At 62.8% G+C, this 15,732-nt stretch overlaps 1 non-coding gene across 1 annotated transcript; it reads left to right on the plus strand.

The window, feature by feature from the left end:
- Positions 1–7,809: 7,809 nt before the first annotated feature.
- Positions 7,810–7,928, plus strand: LOC131871590 (5S ribosomal RNA). The gene has a single exon (XR_009369804.1). It is a non-coding gene; the product is annotated as a 5S ribosomal RNA (ribosomal RNA).
- Positions 7,929–15,732: the final 7,804 nt, after the last annotated feature.

Raw genomic sequence — 15,732 nt, forward strand, 5'->3', positions numbered from 1 at the left:
CCTTTTTTAGTTTTTCGCCGGGCGTCGCAATGCTATTTGAATAAACCTTTTGCCCGTTTGCGTTCTCGTCGGGGCCGGGCCGGGCCGGGGTGCGCTGCCCGCACTACCGCGCGCGCGGGGGCGACACCGAGCGCGCACCCGAGGCGCCCCGAGCACACAGGCCACGGTGCAACCCGGGCGTTGTGCGCGCACCCCGGTGCGCCCGAGGTGCTGCGCGCGCACCCAGGTGAAATCGGTGTGCACCTCGGCCAGTGCGCGCTCGGTCGAGTCGCGCACGTTGGCCAAGGTGCACGGTGATGTTTCTTACTCTAAGGTTCCGCACCAGACGCCCGGGACAGGTGAGCGAAGCTGGGCGGGGCCGGGTGCGCGGCCGGGGCAGGTGCACGCAGCTGGAGAGAGCTTTGGAGCACACTTCGGAGCGCACCAATGATGCGCTCCATTCAAAAGTTTCCTGAAAAGGCAAAAAAAGTTGAGATTATAGAATTTCCCACTTGAGAGATTGTAAAAAAAAAAAATTTAAAATGAAGGAAACGCGGGTGCCAAGGTAGTGCGCAGCCCAGCCAAGGTGTGCGCACCAAGGCGCCCACCCTGGCGAAGGTGCACGCAAGGTGCGCACCCGAGGCAAACCGGACAATTAACCCAACTTTCGACTTCGCGCGCACCTTGGAGCGCACTTCGGAGCGCTCCTTGGTGCGCACCAATCTTGGGCACCTCGGAGTGCACCATGGCGCCCACCAAGGTGCGCACCCGGGGCAAACCGAGCTCCGACTTCGTGCGCACCTTGGAGCGCACGAAAGGTGCGCACCATGGCGCCCACCAAGGTGCGCAGCCCAGCCAAGGCGTGCGCATCAAGGTGCGCACCCTGGCGAAGGTGCGCACCCGGGGCAAACCGAGCTCCGACTTCGTGCGCACCTTGGAGCGCACAAAAGGTGCGCAACCCAGCCAAGGTGTGCGCACCCCGGTCAAACCGAGCTCCGAATCGTGCGCACCAGAGGTGCACGCCATCGTGCGCACCTTGGAGCACACTTCGGAGCCCTCCTTGGTGCGCGCCGATGTTGCGCACCTCGGAGCGCACCCGGGGAAAACAATGCAATTAACCCGACTTTCGACTTCGTGGGCACCTCGGAGCGCTCTCGGGTTCGCACCTCGGAGCACACCGAGGTGCGCACCTTTGATGCGCTGCCTTCACCAATTTCCAGAAAAGGCAAGAAAACATTGAGAAGGTGTGCGCACCGAGGTGCCCACCCTGGCGAAGGTGCACGCGAGGTGCGCACCCGGGGCAAACCGGGCTCCGACTTCGTGCACGCCGCACCTTGGAGCACACTTCGGAGCGCTCCTTGGTGCGCACCAGGGCGCGCAACCCAGCCGAGGTGCCCACCCCGGCGAAGGTGCACGCGAGGTGCGCACCCGGGGCAAACCGGGCTCCGACTTCGTGCACGCCATGGTGCCCACCGCGGCGAAGGTGCACGCGAGGTGCGCACCCGGGGCAAACCGGGCTCCGACTTCGTGCACGCCGCACCTTGGAGCACACTTCGGAGCGCTCCTTGGTGCGCACCATGGTGCCCACCAGGGCGCGCAACCCCGCCGAAGGTGCACGCGAGGTGCGCACCCGGGGCAAACCGGGCTCCGACTTCGTGCACGCCGCACCTTGGAGCACACTTCGGAGCGCTCCTTGGTGCGCACCATGGTGCCCACCAGGGCGCGCAACCCCGCCGAAGGTGCACGCGAGGTGCGCACCCGGGGCAAACCGGGCTCCGACTTCGTGCACGCCATGGTGCGCACCGCGGCGAAGGTGCGCACCCGGGGCAAACCGGGCTCCGACTTCGTGCACGCCGCACCTTGGAGCACACTTCGGAGCGCTCCTTGGTGCGCACCAGGGCGCGCAACCCAGCCGAGGTGCCCACCCCGGCGAAGGTGCACGCGAGGTGCGTACCCGGGGCAAACCGGGCTCCGACTTCGTGCACGCCGCACCTTGGAGCACACTTCGGAGCGCTCCTTGGTGCGCACCATGGTGCCCACCAGGCCGCGCAACCCAGCCAAGGTGTGCGCACCAAGGTGCACGCGAGGTGCGCACCCGGGGCAAACCGGGGTCCGACTTCGTGCACGCCGCACCTTGGAGCACACATCGGGGCGCTCCCGGGTTCGCACCGGCGTTGCGCACCGTGGTGGGCACCTCGGAGCACACCAAGGTGGGCAGCGAGGTGCGCACCTTTGATGCGATGCCTTCACTAATTTCCATAAAAGGCAAAAAAAAAACGAGATTTTAAAATTTCCGTTTTGAAAGATAGTGAGAAAAAGGGAATGCTGGTGCCATCTTGAGCCCGCCCTGGTGCGCAGCCCAGCCAAGGTGTGCGCACCAAGGTGCCCACCCTGGCGAAGGTGCGCGCCCGGGCAATTAACCCAACTTCCAACTTCGCGCGCGCCAGGGTGGGAGCGCACCCAACAACCGGGCCTGGGAAGAGCCAATGCGAGAAACCCCACCAAACGCTCTGACAAAAAAAGAGGGGGCGCTCCAGTAACCCCGCTTCGGAGCGCACCCTGGGCAAACCCAGCCAAGGTGCCCACCCCGGCCAAGGTGCAGGCGAGGTGCGCACCCGGGGCAAACCGGGCTCCGACAACGTGCACGCCGCACCTTGGAGCACACTTCGTAGCGCTCCCGGGTGCGCACCTCAGAGCACACCAAGGTGGGCAGCGAGGTGCGCACCTTTGATGCGCTGCCTTCACTAATTTCCAGAAAAGGCAAAAAAAAAAGGAGATTTTAAAATTTCCGTTTTGAAAGATAGTGAAAAAAACGGAACGCGCGTGCCATCTTGAGCCCGCCCTGGTGCGCAGCCCAGGTAAGGTGCCCACCCTGGCAAAGGTGCGCACCCGGGCAATTAACCCTACTTCCGACTTCGTGCGCGCCAGGGTGGCAACCGGGCCTCGGAAGAGCCAATGCGAGAAACCCCACCAAACGCTCCGACAAAAAAAGAGGCGGCGCTCCAATAACCCCGCTTCGGAGCGCAGCCGGGGCAAACCCAGCCAAGGTGCCCACCCCGACGAAGGTGCACGCGAGGTGCGCACCCGGGGCAAACCGGGCTCCGACAACGTGCACGCAGCACCTTGGAGCACACTTCGAAGCACTCCCGGGTGCCCACCGGCGTTGCGCACCGTGGTGGGCAGCGAGGTGCGCACCTTTGATGCGCTGCCTTCACTAATTTCCAGAAAAAGGCAAAAAAAAATGAGATTTTAAAATTTCCGTTTTGAAAGATAGTGAAAAAAAAGGAACGCGGGTGCCATCTTGAGCCCGCCCTGGTGCGCAGCCCAGGCAAGGCATGCGCACCAAGGTGCCCACCCGAGGTGCACACCCGGGGCAAACCGGGCTCCGACTTCGTGCAGGCCGCACCTTGGAGCACACTTCGGAGCGCTCCTTGGTGCGCACCATGGTGCCCACCAGGGCGCGCAACCCAGCCAAGGTCTGCACACTAAGGTGCCCACCCCGGCGAAGGTGCACGCGAGGTGCGCACCCGGGGCAAACCGGGCTCCGACTTCGTGCACGCCATGGTGCCCACCGCGGCGAAGGTGCACGCGAGGTGCGCACCCGGGGCAAACCGGGCTCCGACTTCGTGCACGCCGCACCTTGGAGCACACTTCGGAGCGCTCCTTGGTGCGCACCATGGTGCCCACCAGGGCGCGCAACCCAGCCAAGGTGTGCGCACCAAGGTGCACGCGAGGTGCGCACCCGGGGCAAACCGGGGTCCGACTTCGTGCACGCCGCACCTTGGAGCACACATCGGAGCGCTCCCAGGTTCGCACCAGCGTTGCGCACCTTTGATGCGCTGCCTTCACTAATTTCCAGAAAAGGCAAAAAAAAACGATATTTTAAAATTTCCGTTCTGAAAGATAGTGAAAAAAACGGAACGCGGGTGCCATCTTGAGCCCTTCCTGGTGCGCAGCCCAGGCAAGTTGTGCGCACCAAGGTGCCCACCCTGGCGGAGGTGCGCGCCCGGGGCAAACCGGGCTCCGACTTCGTGCACTGCATGGTGCCCACCAAGGCGCGCAACCCAGCCAAGGTGCCCACCGCAGCGAAGGTGCACGCGAGGTGCACACCCGGGGCAAACCGGGCTCCGACTTCGTGCACGCCGCACCTTGGAGCACACTTCAGAGCGCTCCTTGGTGCGCACCAGGGCGCGCAACCCAGCCGAGGTGCCCACCCCGGCGAAGGTGCACGCGAGGTGCGCACCCGGGGCAAACCGGGCTCCGACTTCGTGCACGCCATGGTGCCCACCGCGGCGAAGGTGCGCACACCGGGGCAAACCGGGCTCCGACTTCGTGCACGCCGCACCTTGGAGCACACTTCGGAGCGCTCCTTGGTGCGCACCATGGTGCCCACCAGGCCGCGCAACCCAGCCAAGGTGTGCGCACCAAGGTGCACGCGAGGTGCGCACCCGGGGCAAACCGGGGTCCGACTTCGTGCACGCCGCACCTTGGAGCACACATCGGGGCGCTCCCGGGTTCGCACCGGCGTTGCGCACCGTGGTGGGCACCTCGGAGCACACCAAGGTGGGCAGCGAGGTGCGCACCTTTGATGCGATGCCTTCACTAATTTCCATAAAAGGCAAAAAAAAAACGAGATTTTAAAATTTCCGTTTTGAAAGATAGTGAGAAAAAGGGAATGCTGGTGCCATCTTGAGCCCGCCCTGGTGCGCAGCCCAGCCAAGGTTTGCGCACCAAGGTGCCCACCCTGGCGAAGGTGCGCGCCCGGGCAATTAACCCAACTTCCAACTTCGCGCGCGCCAGGGTGGGAGCGCACCCAACAACCGGGCCTGGGAAGAGCCAATGCGAGAAACCCCACCAAACTCTCTGACAAAAAAAGAGGGGGCGCTCCAGTAACCCCGCTTCGGAGCGCACCCTGGGCAAACCCAGCCAAGGTGCCCACCCCGGCCAAGGTGCAGGCGAGGTGCGCACCCGGGGCAAACCGGGCTCCGACAACGTGCACGCCGCACCTTGGAGCACACTTCGTAGCGCTCCCGGGTGCGCACCTCAGAGCACACCAAGGTGGGCAGCGAGGTGCGCACCTTTGATGCGCTGCCTTCACTAATTTCCAGAAAAGGCAAAAAAAAAAGGAGATTTTAAAATTTCCGTTTTGAAAGATAGTGAAAAAAACGGAACGCGCGTGCCATCTTGAGCCCGCCCTGGTGCGCAGCCCAGGTAAGGTGCCACCCTGGCAAAGGTGCGCACCCGGGCAATTAACCCTACTTCCGACTTCGTGCGCGCCAGGGTGGCAACCGGGCCTCGGAAGAGCCAATGCGAGAAACCCCACCAAACGCTCCGACAAAAAAAGAGGCGGCGCTCCAATAACCCCGCTTCGGAGCGCAGCCGGGGCAAACCAAGCCAAGGTGCCCACCCCGACGAAGGTGCACGCGAGGTGCGCACCCGGGGCAAACCGGGCTCCGACAACGTGCACGCAGCACCTTGGAGCACACTTCGAAGCACTCCCGGGTGCCCACCGGCGTTGCGCACCGTGGTGGGCAGCGAGGTGCGCACCTTTGATGCGCTGCCTTCACTAATTTCCAGAAAAAGGCAAAAAAAAATGAGATTTTAAAATTTCCGTTTTGAAAGATAGTGAAAAAAAAGGAACGCGGGTGCCATCTTGAGCCCGCCCTGGTGCGCAGCCCAGGCAAGGCATGCGCACCAAGGTGCCCACCCGAGGTGCACACCCGGGGCAAACCGGGCTCCGACTTCGTGCAGGCCGCACCTTGGAGCACACTTCGGAGCGCTCCTTGGTGCGCACCATGGTGCCCACCAGGGCGCACCCGAGGCAAACCGGGCTCCGACTTCGTGCACGCCGCACCTTGGAGCACACATCGGAGCGCTCCCAGGTTCGCACCAGCGTTGCGCACCTTTGATGCGCTGCCTTCACTAATTTCCAGAAAAGGCAAAAAAAAACGATATTTTAAAATTTCCGTTCTGAAAGATAGTGAAAAAAACGGAACGCGGGTGCCATCTTGAGCCCTTCCTGATGCGCAGCCCAGGCAAGTTGTGCGCACCAAGGTGCCCACCCTGGCGGAGGTGCGCGCCCGGGGCAAACCGGGCTCCGACTTCGTGCACTGCATGGTGCCCACCAAGGCGCGCAACCCAGCCAAGGTGCCCACCGCAGCGAAGGTGCACGCGAGGTGCGCACCCGAGGTGCACACCCGGGGCAAACCGGGCTCCGACTTCGTGCACGCCGCACCTTGGAGCACACTTCAGAGCGCTCCTTGGTACGCACCAGGGCGCGCAACCCAGCCAAGGTGCTCACCCCGGCGAAGGTGCACGCGAGGTGCGCACCCGGGGCAAACCGGGCTCGGACTTCGTGCACGCCGCACCTTGGAGCACACATCGGAGCGCTCCCGGGTTCGCACCAGCATTGCGCACCTTTGATGCGCTGCCTTCACTAATTTCCAGAAAAGGCAAAAAAAAGAAAAAAATGAGATTTTAAAATTTCCGTTTTGAAAGATAGTGAAAAAAACGGAACGCGGGTGCCATCTTGAGCCCGCCCTGGTGTGCAGCCCAGGCAAGTTGTGCGCACCAAGGCACCCACCCTGGCCAAGGTGGGTCACGGGGTGGGTCCTAGGGTGGGTAACGGGGTGGGTACTAAGGTGCGTGCCAAGGTGGGTCATAGGGTGGGTGCCAAGGTGGGCACCAGGGTGGGTGTGCACCAACCCTAGCCAGGGTAGGTCACGGGGTGGTTGTCGGGGTGGGCGTCAAGGAGCCAAGGTGGGTGGCAAGTAGCCAAGTTGCGTGCCAAGGTGGGTGTCGGGGTGGGTGCCAAGGATCCAAGGTGGGTGCCAAGGAACCAAGGTGGGTGTCTGGGTGGGTGCCGAGGTGGGAGCCAGGGTGGGTCCCAAGGTGAGTGCAAAGGTGGGTGCCAGGGTCAAGGTGAGTGCCAATGTGGGTTCCAAGGTGCCAGGGTCAGGGTGAGTGCCAATGTGGGTTCAAAGGTGCTAAGTTGGGTGCGAGGTTGGGTGCGAGGGTGGGTGGGTGCCAAGGTGTGCTAGGTGGAAGCCCGGGTGGGTCGGCATCCCATGGGTGTCGAGTTGGGTGCCTGATGGGTGCTTCTTGTCAAGTTTTAGTCGTCGGGACTCATTTCGAGCCTTAGAGGTCGTTTCTTGTCCGGTTGCCCTGTCTTCGACCTGGGAACCCAATTTTGGTCCTCGGGTCCCATTTTTTTTTGTCTCGCATCCCACTTTTGGCCTGTGGCCTTTTCGGGGTCGATTCTCGTTTTGGGCATCAGAGCATGTTTCTTCTCCTAAAACCCAATATTTGTTTATTAAGTCTCGGAACACATTTTTGTTCTCGTGGACCCATCATGGGTCTTGGAACGCATTTGTGGTCCTTGGGTCCCATTTTGCATCCCGAAACTTGTGTTTTGGTGCTTGATCCCTATTTTGGGTGCCCACCTTGCACCAAGTGCGCACCCGGGGCAAACCGAGCGCCTTGGTGCACCGGGGCAAGATCGAGCGTGCACCCGAGGCGCCCCGAACATGCACCAAGGTGCACTCGGCCCACATGTGAGCGCAGGTCGTTGCGCCCGAGGTGGTGTGTGGGCACCGCGTTGCAGACGGGACACTGCACGCACACGACGCCCCCTCCAGGTGCACGCACGTAGGCCGGGCCGGGTGCACACCCGACGCCCTAGCAAGGTGCGCGCACCCGGGCAGGGCTCACACTTGGCGAACGGGGCGCACTTCGCGAGGGAGGGTGTGCACCTCGACGGGGGTGGGTGGCCGGGGTGGATTCGCACGTGGGTCGCGGTTTGCTAAGTACACACTGCGACAAGCTCATAACGGGTGCGATCATACCAGCGTTAGTGCACCGGATCCCATCAGAACTCCGCAGTTAAGCGCGCTTGGGCCGGAGTAGTACTGGGATGGGTGACCTCCCGGGAAGTCCCGGTGTTGCACCCTTTTTTAGTTTTTCGCCGGGCGTCGCAATGCTATTTGAATAAACCTTTTGCCCGTTTGCGTTCTCGTCGGGGCCGGGCCGGGCCGGGGTGCGCTGCCCGCACTACCGCGCGCGCGGGGGCGACACCGAGCGCGCACCCGAGGCGCCCCGAGCACACAGGCCACGGTGCAACCCGGGCGTTGTGCGCGCACCCCGGTGCGCCCGAGGTGCTGCGCGCGCACCCAGGTGAAATCGGTGTGCACCTCGGCCAGTGCGCGCTCGGTCGAGTCGCGCACGTTGGCCAAGGTGCACGGTGATGTTTCTTACTCTAAGGTTCCGCACCAGACGCCCGGGACAGGTGAGCGAAGCTGGGCGGGGCCGGGTGCGCGGCCGGGGCAGGTGCACGCAGCTGGAGAGAGCTTTGGAGCACACTTCGGAGCGCACCAATGATGCGCTCCATTCAAAAGTTTCCTGAAAAGGCAAAAAAAGTTGAGATTATAGAATTTCCCACTTGAGAGATTGTAAAAAAAAAAAATTTAAAATGAAGGAAACGCGGGTGCCAAGGTGTGCGCAGCCCAGCCAAGGTGTGCGCACCAAGGCGCCCACCCTGGCGAAGGTGCACGCAAGGTGCGCACCCGAGGCAAACCGGACAATTAACCCAACTTTCGACTTCGCGCGCACCTTGGAGCGCACTTCGGAGCGCTCCTTGGTGCGCACCAATCTTGGGCACCTCGGAGTGCACCATGGCGCCCACCAAGGTGCGCACCCGGGGCAAACCGAGCTCCGACTTCGTGCGCACCTTGGAGCGCACGAAAGGTGCGCACCATGGCGCCCACCAAGGTGCGCAGCCCAGCCAAGGCGTGCGCATCAAGGTGCGCACCCTGGCGAAGGTGCGCACCCGGGGCAAACCGAGCTCCGACTTCGTGCGCACCTTGGAGCGCACAAAAGGTGCGCAACCCAGCCAAGGTGTGCGCACCCCGGTCAAACCGAGCTCCGAATCGTGCGCACCAGAGGTGCACGCCATCGTGCGCACCTTGGAGCACACTTCGGAGCCCTCCTTGGTGCGCGCCGATGTTGCGCACCTCGGAGCGCACCCGGGGAAAACAATGCAATTAACCCGACTTTCGACTTCGTGGGCACCTCGGAGCGCTCTCGGGTTCGCACCTCGGAGCACACCGAGGTGCGCACCTTTGATGCGCTGCCTTCACCAATTTCCAGAAAAGGCAAGAAAACATTGAGAAGGTGTGCGCACCGAGGTGCCCACCCTGGCGAAGGTGCACGCGAGGTGCGCACCCGGGGCAAACCGGGCTCCGACTTCGTGCACGCCGCACCTTGGAGCACACTTCGGAGCGCTCCTTGGTGCGCACCAGGGCGCGCAACCCAGCCGAGGTGCCCACCCCGGCGAAGGTGCACGCGAGGTGCGCACCCGGGGCAAACCGGGCTCCGACTTCGTGCACGCCATGGTGCCCACCGCGGCGAAGGTGCACGCGAGGTGCGCACCCGGGGCAAACCGGGCTCCGACTTCGTGCACGCCGCACCTTGGAGCACACTTCGGAGCGCTCCTTGGTGCGCACCATGGTGCCCACCAGGGCGCGCAACCCCGCCGAAGGTGCACGCGAGGTGCGCACCCGGGGCAAACCGGGCTCCGACTTCGTGCACGCCGCACCTTGGAGCACACTTCGGAGCGCTCCTTGGTGCGCACCATGGTGCCCACCAGGGCGCGCAACCCCGCCGAAGGTGCACGCGAGGTGCGCACCCGGGGCAAACCGGGCTCCGACTTCGTGCACGCCATGGTGCGCACCGCGGCGAAGGTGCGCACCCGGGGCAAACCGGGCTCCGACTTCGTGCACGCCGCACCTTGGAGCACACTTCGGAGCGCTCCTTGGTGCGCACCAGGGCGCGCAACCCAGCCGAGGTGCCCACCCCGGCGAAGGTGCACGCGAGGTGCGTACCCGGGGCAAACCGGGCTCCGACTTCGTGCACGCCGCACCTTGGAGCACACTTCGGAGCGCTCCTTGGTGCGCACCATGGTGCCCACCAGGCCGCGCAACCCAGCCAAGGTGTGCGCACCAAGGTGCACGCGAGGTGCGCACCCGGGGCAAACCGGGGTCCGACTTCGTGCACGCCGCACCTTGGAGCACACATCGGGGCGCTCCCGGGTTCGCACCGGCGTTGCGCACCGTGGTGGGCACCTCGGAGCACACCAAGGTGGGCAGCGAGGTGCGCACCTTTGATGCGATGCCTTCACTAATTTCCATAAAAGGCAAAAAAAAAACGAGATTTTAAAATTTCCGTTTTGAAAGATAGTGAGAAAAAGGGAATGCTGGTGCCATCTTGAGCCCGCCCTGGTGCGCAGCCCAGCCAAGGTGTGCGCACCAAGGTGCCCACCCTGGCGAAGGTGCGCGCCCGGGCAATTAACCCAACTTCCAACTTCGCGCGCGCCAGGGTGGGAGCGCACCCAACAACCGGGCCTGGGAAGAGCCAATGCGAGAAACCCCACCAAACGCTCTGACAAAAAAAGAGGGGGCGCTCCAGTAACCCCGCTTCGGAGCGCACCCTGGGCAAACCCAGCCAAGGTGCCCACCCCGGCCAAGGTGCAGGCGAGGTGCGCACCCGGGGCAAACCGGGCTCCGACAACGTGCACGCCGCACCTTGGAGCACACTTCGTAGCGCTCCCGGGTGCGCACCTCAGAGCACACCAAGGTGGGCAGCGAGGTGCGCACCTTTGATGCGCTGCCTTCACTAATTTCCAGAAAAGGCAAAAAAAAAAGGAGATTTTAAAATTTCCGTTTTGAAAGATAGTGAAAAAAACGGAACGCGCGTGCCATCTTGAGCCCGCCCTGGTGCGCAGCCCAGGTAAGGTGCCCACCCTGGCAAAGGTGCGCACCCGGGCAATTAACCCTACTTCCGACTTCGTGCGCGCCAGGGTGGCAACCGGGCCTCGGAAGAGCCAATGCGAGAAACCCCACCAAACGCTCCGACAAAAAAAGAGGCGGCGCTCCAATAACCCCGCTTCGGAGCGCAGCCGGGGCAAACCCAGCCAAGGTGCCCACCCCGACGAAGGTGCACGCGAGGTGCGCACCCGGGGCAAACCGGGCTCCGACAACGTGCACGCAGCACCTTGGAGCACACTTCGAAGCACTCCCGGGTGCCCACCGGCGTTGCGCACCGTGGTGGGCAGCGAGGTGCGCACCTTTGATGCGCTGCCTTCACTAATTTCCAGAAAAAGGCAAAAAAAAATGAGATTTTAAAATTTCCGTTTTGAAAGATAGTGAAAAAAAAGGAACGCGGGTGCCATCTTGAGCCCGCCCTGGTGCGCAGCCCAGGCAAGGCATGCGCACCAAGGTGCCCACCCGAGGTGCACACCCGGGGCAAACCGGGCTCCGACTTCGTGCAGGCCGCACCTTGGAGCACACTTCGGAGCGCTCCTTGGTGCGCACCATGGTGCCCACCAGGGCGCGCAACCCAGCCAAGGTCTGCACACTAAGGTGCCCACCCCGGCGAAGGTGCACGCGAGGTGCGCACCCGGGGCAAACCGGGCTCCGACTTCGTGCACGCCATGGTGCCCACCGCGGCGAAGGTGCACGCGAGGTGCGCACCCGGGGCAAACCGGGCTCCGACTTCGTGCACGCCGCACCTTGGAGCACACTTCGGAGCGCTCCTTGGTGCGCACCATGGTGCCCACCAGGGCGCGCAACCCAGCCAAGGTGTGCGCACCAAGGTGCACGCGAGGTGCGCACCCGGGGCAAACCGGGGTCCGACTTCGTGCACGCCGCACCTTGGAGCACACATCGGAGCGCTCCCAGGTTCGCACCAGCGTTGCGCACCTTTGATGCGCTGCCTTCACTAATTTCCAGAAAAGGCAAAAAAAAACGATATTTTAAAATTTCCGTTCTGAAAGATAGTGAAAAAAACGGAACGCGGGTGCCATCTTGAGCCCTTCCTGGTGCGCAGCCCAGGCAAGTTGTGCGCACCAAGGTGCCCACCCTGGCGGAGGTGCGCGCCCGGGGCAAACCGGGCTCCGACTTCGTGCACTGCATGGTGCCCACCAAGGCGCGCAACCCAGCCAAGGTGCCCACCGCAGCGAAGGTGCACGCGAGGTGCACACCCGGGGCAAACCGGGCTCCGACTTCGTGCACGCCGCACCTTGGAGCACACTTCAGAGCGCTCCTTGGTGCGCACCAGGGCGCGCAACCCAGCCGAGGTGCCCACCCCGGCGAAGGTGCACGCGAGGTGCGCACCCGGGGCAAACCGGGCTCCGACTTCGTGCACGCCATGGTGCCCACCGCGGCGAAGGTGCGCACCCGGGGCAAACCGGGCTCCGACTTCGTGCACGCCGCACCTTGGAGCACACTTCGGAGCGCTCCTTGGTGCGCACCATGGTGCCCACCAGGCCGCGCAACCCAGCCAAGGTGTGCGCACCAAGGTGCACGCGAGGTGCGCACCCGGGGCAAACCGGGGTCCGACTTCGTGCACGCCGCACCTTGGAGCACACATCGGGGCGCTCCCGGGTTCGCACCGGCGTTGCGCACCGTGGTGGGCACCTCGGAGCACACCAAGGTGGGCAGCGAGGTGCGCACCTTTGATGCGATGCCTTCACTAATTTCCATAAAAGGCAAAAAAAAAACGAGATTTTAAAATTTCCGTTTTGAAAGATAGTGAGAAAAAGGGAATGCTGGTGCCATCTTGAGCCCGCCCTGGTGCGCAGCCCAGCCAAGGTTTGCGCACCAAGGTGCCCACCCTGGCGAAGGTGCGCGCCCGGGCAATTAACCCAACTTCCAACTTCGCGCGCGCCAGGGTGGGAGCGCACCCAACAACCGGGCCTGGGAAGAGCCAATGCGAGAAACCCCACCAAACTCTCTGACAAAAAAAGAGGGGGCGCTCCAGTAACCCCGCTTCGGAGCGCACCCTGGGCAAACCCAGCCAAGGTGCCCACCCCGGCCAAGGTGCAGGCGAGGTGCGCACCCGGGGCAAACCGGGCTCCGACAACGTGCACGCCGCACCTTGGAGCACACTTCGTAGCGCTCCCGGGTGCGCACCTCAGAGCACACCAAGGTGGGCAGCGAGGTGCGCACCTTTGATGCGCTGCCTTCACTAATTTCCAGAAAAGGCAAAAAAAAAAGGAGATTTTAAAATTTCCGTTTTGAAAGATAGTGAAAAAAACGGAACGCGCGTGCCATCTTGAGCCCGCCCTGGTGCGCAGCCCAGGTAAGGTGCCACCCTGGCAAAGGTGCGCACCCGGGCAATTAACCCTACTTCCGACTTCGTGCGCGCCAGGGTGGCAACCGGGCCTCGGAAGAGCCAATGCGAGAAACCCCACCAAACGCTCCGACAAAAAAAGAGGCGGCGCTCCAATAACCCCGCTTCGGAGCGCAGCCGGGGCAAACCAAGCCAAGGTGCCCACCCCGACGAAGGTGCACGCGAGGTGCGCACCCGGGGCAAACCGGGCTCCGACAACGTGCACGCAGCACCTTGGAGCACACTTCGAAGCACTCCCGGGTGCCCACCGGCGTTGCGCACCGTGGTGGGCAGCGAGGTGCGCACCTTTGATGCGCTGCCTTCACTAATTTCCAGAAAAAGGCAAAAAAAAATGAGATTTTAAAATTTCCGTTTTGAAAGATAGTGAAAAAAAAGGAACGCGGGTGCCATCTTGAGCCCGCCCTGGTGCGCAGCCCAGGCAAGGCATGCGCACCAAGGTGCCCACCCGAGGTGCACACCCGGGGCAAACCGGGCTCCGACTTCGTGCAGGCCGCACCTTGGAGCACACTTCGGAGCGCTCCTTGGTGCGCACCATGGTGCCCACCAGGGCGCACCCGAGGCAAACCGGGCTCCGACTTCGTGCACGCCGCACCTTGGAGCACACATCGGAGCGCTCCCAGGTTCGCACCAGCGTTGCGCACCTTTGATGCGCTGCCTTCACTAATTTCCAGAAAAGGCAAAAAAAAACGATATTTTAAAATTTCCGTTCTGAAAGATAGTGAAAAAAACGGAACGCGGGTGCCATCTTGAGCCCTTCCTGATGCGCAGCCCAGGCAAGTTGTGCGCACCAAGGTGCCCACCCTGGCGGAGGTGCGCGCCCGGGGCAAACCGGGCTCCGACTTCGTGCACTGCATGGTGCCCACCAAGGCGCGCAACCCAGCCAAGGTGCCCACCGCAGCGAAGGTGCACGCGAGGTGCGCACCCGAGGTGCACACCCGGGGCAAACCGGGCTCCGACTTCGTGCACGCCGCACCTTGGAGCACACTTCAGAGCGCTCCTTGGTACGCACCAGGGCGCGCAACCCAGCCAAGGTGCTCACCCCGGCGAAGGTGCACGCGAGGTGCGCACCCGGGGCAAACCGGGCTCGGACTTCGTGCACGCCGCACCTTGGAGCACACATCGGAGCGCTCCCGGGTTCGCACCAGCATTGCGCACCTTTGATGCGCTGCCTTCACTAATTTCCAGAAAAGGCAAAAAAAAGAAAAAAATGAGATTTTAAAATTTCCGTTTTGAAAGATAGTGAAAAAAACGGAACGCGGGTGCCATCTTGAGCCCGCCCTGGTGTGCAGCCCAGGCAAGTTGTGCGCACCAAGGCACCCACCCTGGCCAAGGTGGGTCACGGGGTGGGTCCTAGGGTGGGTAACGGGGTGGGTACTAAGGTGCGTGCCAAGGTGGGTCATAGGGTGGGTGCCAAGGTGGGCACCAGGGTGGGTGTGCACCAACCCTAGCCAGGGTAGGTCACGGGGTGGTTGTCGGGGTGGGCGTCAAGGAGCCAAGGTGGGTGGCAAGTAGCCAAGTTGCGTGCCAAGGTGGGTGTCGGGGTGGGTGCCAAGGATCCAAGGTGGGTGCCAAGGAACCAAGGTGGGTGTCTGGGTGGGTGCCGAGGTGGGAGCCAGGGTGGGTCCCAAGGTGAGTGCAAAGGTGGGTGCCAGGGTCAAGGTGAGTGCCAATGTGGGTTCCAAGGTGCCAGGGTCAGGGTGAGTGCCAATGTGGGTTCAAAGGTGCTAAGTTGGGTGCGAGGTTGGGTGCGAGGGTGGGTGGGTGCCAAGGTGTGCTAGGTGGAAGCCCGGGTGGGTCGGCATCCCATGGGTGTCGAGTTGGGTGCCTGATGGGTGCTTCTTGTCAAGTTTTAGTCGTCGGGACTCATTTCGAGCCTTAGAGGTCGTTTCTTGTCCGGTTGCCCTGTCTTCGACCTGGGAACCCAATTTTGGTCCTCGGGTCCCATTTTTTTTTGTCTCGCATCCCACTTTTGGCCTGTGGCCTTTTCGGGGTCGATTCTCGTTTTGGGCATCAGAGCATGTTTCTTCTCCTAAAACCCAATATTTGTTTATTAAGTCTCGGAACACATTTTTGTTCTCGTGGACCCATCATGGGTCTTGGAACGCATTTGTGGTCCTTGGGTCCCATTTTGCATCCCGAAACTTGTGTTTTGGTGCTTGATCCCTATTTTGGGTGCCCACCTTGCACCAAGTGCGCACCCGGGGCAAACCGAGCGCCTTGGTGCACCGGGGCAAGATCGAGCGTGCACCCGAGGCGCCCCGAACATGCACCAAGGTGCACTCGGCCCACATGTGAGCGCAGGTCGTTGCGCCCGAGGTGGTGTGTGGGCACCGCGTTGCAGACGGGACACTGCACGCACACGACGCCCCCTCCAGGTGCACGCACGTAGGCCGGGCCGGGTGCACACCCGACGCCCTAGCAAGGTGCGCGCACCCGGGCAGGGCTCACACTTGGCGAACGGGGCGCACTTCGCGAGGGAGGGTGTGCACCTCGACGGGGGTGGGTGGCCGGGGTGGATTCGCACGTGGGTCGCGGTTTGCTAAGTACACACTGCGACAAGCTCATAAC

This window comes from Cryptomeria japonica, unplaced genomic scaffold, assembly GCF_030272615.1.
Source record: "Cryptomeria japonica unplaced genomic scaffold, Sugi_1.0 HiC_scaffold_428, whole genome shotgun sequence".
Lineage (NCBI taxonomy): Eukaryota > Viridiplantae > Streptophyta > Pinopsida > Cupressales > Cupressaceae > Cryptomeria > Cryptomeria japonica.